At 43.7% G+C, this 5,509-nt stretch overlaps 1 long non-coding RNA gene across 1 annotated transcript in view; it reads right to left on the reverse strand.

Moving 5' to 3' along the window:
- Positions 1 to 241: 241 nt before the first annotated feature.
- The window catches only part of LOC113408117, a 26,310-nt gene continuing 21,042 nt past the window's right edge, over positions 242 to 5,509 (reverse strand). The window contains exon 2 of the long non-coding RNA XR_003370221.1: positions 242 to 2,030. This is a non-coding gene — a long non-coding RNA (uncharacterized LOC113408117). The remainder of the gene's footprint in view (positions 2,031 to 5,509) is intronic.

The following is a 5,509-nucleotide window of genomic DNA, read 5'->3' on the forward strand; positions in this document are numbered from 1 at the left end:
ACTACAAAACTTGAAGCATGGAGAACTTTAAAAAAGGGAAAATAATTGTTATTACGAGGGGCTTCTTTTGTGAATATATATACATTGTCGAGCTATAAGCCCTTCTCTATTACAACTCAAACAATGTTGACTAGTCCATTTAAAACACAATTAAAATATGCAGTGTGGATGGCACATACTTGCCCATAACTATGTTAAAGCATTGAATTATAATAGTATAGAGGGGACCTAAAAAGCATGACTGACTTTCCCTTCCCAATTTCCCTATTTGCCTCCCAGTATGAGACACCAACTTATATTTAATCCGCATTTTACAGTGTGCTTGAGAGATTGCTTCTACTGTATGGTGCAATTCTATTTTTCTAGCCCTGGATACCCCCGTCAGCAGGGCCAGTTTGCATACTTGATGTAATATTATTTTTCTAGCCCGCAGCAATCTGAGGGATGAGATTGTTTGCCTGGTATATTTTATATTTTTTTGAGCCTGCGGTACCTCATGTGGGGCAAGGGAGGAAGGAAAAGCTTTTTCATCTCTAATGTTTATTGTAGTTGTGTTATTCTAACCTCCTGCATTCTTCATAGGGGATGTAGAAGGAGGGGAAATAACTTTAGTGGTGTAGTTTCTACTTTTCTGCTTTATAAGTTCTGTGTCTTAACTGCAAGATGCATGCGTGTGTTCAGCTAATCATTACAAATATATTCATACGAGTGCTTCATGTTCTTCACTGAGCCCATGGCTAGGGGGAAAAAAACCCTGCACAGAGGTGCTGAATTCCATTTCACTAGGGAGCATATACTGTATCCAGACATTTAGCTTATTTTGTGAGAATGCACAATAAACCCACGTTTATCTTCTGGGGCCCACCGCTAAACCACCTAAGTTGATGCTTTTGCAACTTTGACATGCTGGCACCATGTTGTGCCCAAAATGAGTTAATAATCATAAGTTCAAGAAAATGTTTTCACCACTTGCAGCTTCAAAGTAGTGACATTTACATAAAAGATTGTAGTTGGGCCAAGTAAGTGGAGTTAAACATCAAAATACGTGTGTACAGCACTGACCCATGTGGTCAGCATTTAATAAATAAGAGTATCACAGAAAGCCTTCAGTGAGAAGGATCATAACTATGCTGTAGAGCTGTGGTTCTCAACCTTTTCAGACTACTGATCCCCTTTCAGGAGTCTGATTTGTCTTGTGTACCCCAAGTTTCACCTCACTTAAAAACTACTTGCTTACAAAATCAGCTCTAAAGATCAGATCAAAAGTGTCACCGCACACTATTACGGAAATTGCCTACTTTCTCATTTTTACCATATAATTATAAATAAATCAATTGGACTATAAATATTGTACTTACATTTCAGGTATAGTATATCGAGCAGTATAAACCAGTCATTGTCTGTATGAAATTTTAGTTTGTACGGACTTCGCTAGTGCTTTTTATGTAGCCTGTTGTAAAACTAAGCAAATATCTAGATGAGCTGATGTCCCCCATGGAAGATCTCTGCATATCCCCAGGGTTATGCATACCCCTGACTGAAAACCACTGCAGTAGAGAAGAGTAATAATATTGCTATCACATGAAGAATTAGAGCAGAGAGTCTCCAAACTTTTCTATCTGTGGACCACTTTTATTAAGAGATCCTCCAATGGGGTGCCTCCCAATACCTCATTCTCCTTGCTCTCTCAAAATCTGTTGTCCCGCTGATGGACTTGTGGACTACTGGTGATCCAGGGTCCATACTTTTAGAAGCACTGGTCTAGAAATAGGAAAACTTATGATCAGATTGACTATATTTTTAATAAGCACCAAGAGTAGGATTCCCATTGCCACAATCTCTATATTAATTTGGTCTGCCAACAATGTTGCTATAGATTTTGAGAAAATCAATGTCTATCTGAAGCAACTAATCTATTCAATGCTTTCCCTACACTCTTCCTTTCCTACCTATCAAAGAAATCTTAGGAGATCTGGTACTGTACCTTGCAATTCAGTTTTCACCTCATGACTCCATCTCCTCAAGAAGAGCTAAAATTAGATACGGATAGAAAAAGCAAATATTAACAACAAACCTGGAAACCTTGGAGAGGACTTGATCTGACATCAGTGCAGGTGGAAAATATCACATTTTCTCTACTGAGAGTAATGTGGAGATTTTTAATTGCACTTCTATAGTTCCACTATTTCCTTTCTCGGGGAAAGGGGAGGGGGAAGATTTGGAGATTTTAGGTAGGATTTCTGAAGAGATGCTCAAATTTCTTTCCTGGGTTAAATGAGAACAATCAACACTGTCCTTTTACATATCTGCTATTATGATTACTATAATCCATACAAACAATTCTAGTTAAAGAACATTTTGAAGTATCAGAGGGGTAGCCGTGTTAGTCTGGATCTGTAAAAAGCAACAGAGAGTCCTGTGGCACCTTTAAGACTAACAGATGTATTGGAGCATAAGCTTTCGTGGGTGAATAGCCACTTCGTCAGACGCATGTAATGGAAATTTCCAGGGGCAGGTATAAATATGCAGGCAAGAATCAATCTGGAGATAACGAGGTTAGTTCAGTCAGGGAGGGTGAGGTCCTCTGCTAGCAGTTGAGGTGTGAACACCAAGGGAGGAGAAATTTTGAAGTAGTAAGTGATTAAGGGAGACAATGCATCCAGGGTTCTTAGAAATAAACGAAGGGCTTAATCTTTCCGTGTGTTGCTGTAACAAGGAGAGAGCAAGCACTGGGGACCACTTCCTCTGTGCATATGGCAGGGCACAGTCTTTCTCTCTAGGGCACAGTCCAGCACACAGACACAATTAGACAGCTTTGTACTCTGTTGCTACCCACTTGCACTCTAGCCACTTCCTTCTCAATTTTGTATCACAAGTCATCTGTTCCTCAACAAGTCATTTGAGGATGGCACACTGTTTTTTTTAGGAACCAACCTATAAATAGTCAAGGGCCAAATATAATGTTCTAGCTGTATCCATTTAAATTATACCTTAGAGCAGTGGTTCTCAACCTATTTACCATTGTGGGCCACATATGCAGCTCTGTGTGTTATGTGGACTGCATCCACACAATGTGTATACTACCTGTATGGCCCTGTATGTCACATGGGCCGGAGGTGTGTGCTGACTGAACTGCAAGCAGGCCATGGTTGAGAACCACTGCCTTAGAGAAACCAGAACGCCAGTTATGGCCATCAGCCTCCATGGGAGCAGGGCCAGCTCCAGGCACCAGTGGAGGAAGCACGTGCCTGGGGCGGCACATGCTAAGGGGAGGCATTCCGTTAATTCTTGGGGCGGCACAGTCCGGGCGACTTTCCGAGTGGCTTTTTTTTTTTTTGCTTGGGGCAGCAAAAATGGTAGAGCCAGCCCTGCATGGGAGGGCAAATGAAATAAGTCCTTTGCATCAATAAGAGCATGAATGGATTTGAAAGTGTCCATCCCTCAATCAGCCAGTGCATATGCTATTGTCAGAAGCTGATACAAGCTCAGAGACAACTTTGTTCCTACTCAGAGGAATGGTAAAGTGGACTCCACAGTATGTCCCGCAAGACTTCCTTGGGGAATGTTGCCCTTGAAATGAGTCCTTCTGCAGAGGAGGGCACGCTGAATGGGATTGGGTTGGCCAGGACAGGATTTAGCTCATAACATTTATTATTAGCAAGAAATTTTAATTGTGTCCAAAGGCTAAATTGATGTTTAATTTCTCTTAATTTTGCTTTTTGGCTATCTCTACAAAAAGTGGTTTAATGTGGTCATAAGAACGTAACATAAGGGAAAGACAATGGTACTGTACACGTAGCCTAGTGCAGTGGTTTTCAAACTGCGGGTTGCGACCCAGTACTGGGTTGTAGAATATAAGGTACTGGGTCGCGGCAGCTCTGGTCAGCACCGCCGACCGGGCCGTTAAAAAAGTCTCATCAGCGGCACTGCCCAGCTAAGGCAGGCTAGTCCCTACCTGTTCTGACACTGCGCTGGGCCCCAGAAGCAGCCAGCAGCGGGTCAGGTTCCTAGGCAGGGGGGCCACAGGGCTCTGTGCGCTGCCCCCGCCCCTAGCACCAGCTCCGCACTCCCATTGGCCGGCAACCGGCCAATGGGAGCTGGGGCGCGGTGCTTGCAGGAAAGAGCTGCACAGAGCTGCTTGCGTGCCTCCGTGTAGGAGCCGGATCCGCTGCTGGCCGCTTCCGCGGCGCCAGGATAGGCAGGAAGCCTGCCTTAGCACCCCCGCTGCACCGCTGACTGGGAGCCGCCCAAGCTAAGCCCACACCCCAAGCCCATGCCCCAATTGCCTGCCCCAGCACTGAGCCCCCCCAAACCTGGAGCCCCTTCCTGCAACCCAAACCCCTCATCCCCGGCCCCACCCCAGAGCCAGCACCCCCAGCCCTGACCCTCGCCTGCACCCTCATTCCTGGCCCCACCCTGCAGCCCTCACCCCCGCACCACAACCCTCTGCCCCAGCCCTGAGCCCCTCCCACATCCCAAACCCCTCATCCCCAGCTCCATTGGGTCATGGGCATCAACAATTTTCTTCAACTGGGTTACCAGAAAAAAAGTTTGAAAACCACTGGTCTAGTGCATGACTAACAGATCATAAGAACGGCCATATTGCGTCATACCAATGGTCCATCTAGCCCAGTATCCTGTCTTTCTACAGTGGCCAATGCCAAGTGCTGCAGAGGGAATGAACAGAACAGGTAATCATCAAGTGATCCATCCCCTGCTGCCCACTCCCAGCCTCTGTCAAGTTATATCCTACTCCCATCCCCAAACACAGTAAATAAAAGGATTTAACATAAATAAATATCACCAAGAGGCTTATACCCTCCTTTGGTAAGACCAGCAATGCAGCCAATGGTTGATTATGACCTTCTTTTTAATTGTCCTGCTTTTCCAAGTGATGCATAAACCAGGACGTTTCTATAAGATTTGGTGGGAGGGTTGTCTGTTTTTGGAATTGGCAGTGGCACCCAAAGACCCTAGTCAGAACTGAGCCCCCGTTGTGCTGGATGCTGCACAAGCACATTTGAAGTTAGTCCCTTATTTTAATGTTTCCTGGTTACCCCAATAGCTATTTGCATATATTTGACAAGGTATTTTCTTATCATACATTATTGAAATATTGTTGCTTGTCCTTCCTTGGATTTCCAGTAAATGTGCCAGTCCATCTGTACCTCTTAGGCACAAAGTTTAGGCTGGTGTCTCACTGTTAGCTTCTAATGCTGAAGAACTCTAGGGTAACATTAATTTGTTTGGGAAAATATGACTCTTAGGCACTATATGTCTAGTATGAGTTCTCTTTGACAGAATGTTCTACAGGCAAATTGAGTTTATTAAACTTTATTTCTTCAATAGGTACAGAACAAAATAGCAATGGCAATAGTGTAGGAAGAATTCATGCTATGAGACTTCTAGAATTGCTCCCGATCCTCATTTGTTTTACATTCCAATACAAAATGAAAATAACAAAAGATCCACCTATATTTTGAATAATTTGTTTTATTAAAAAAAAAAC

This window comes from Terrapene carolina, unplaced genomic scaffold (genome assembly GCF_002925995.2).
Source record: "Terrapene carolina triunguis isolate 2854851 unplaced genomic scaffold, T_m_triunguis-2.0 Scaffold58, whole genome shotgun sequence".
NCBI classification, from domain to species: Eukaryota; Metazoa; Chordata; order Testudines; family Emydidae; genus Terrapene; species Terrapene triunguis.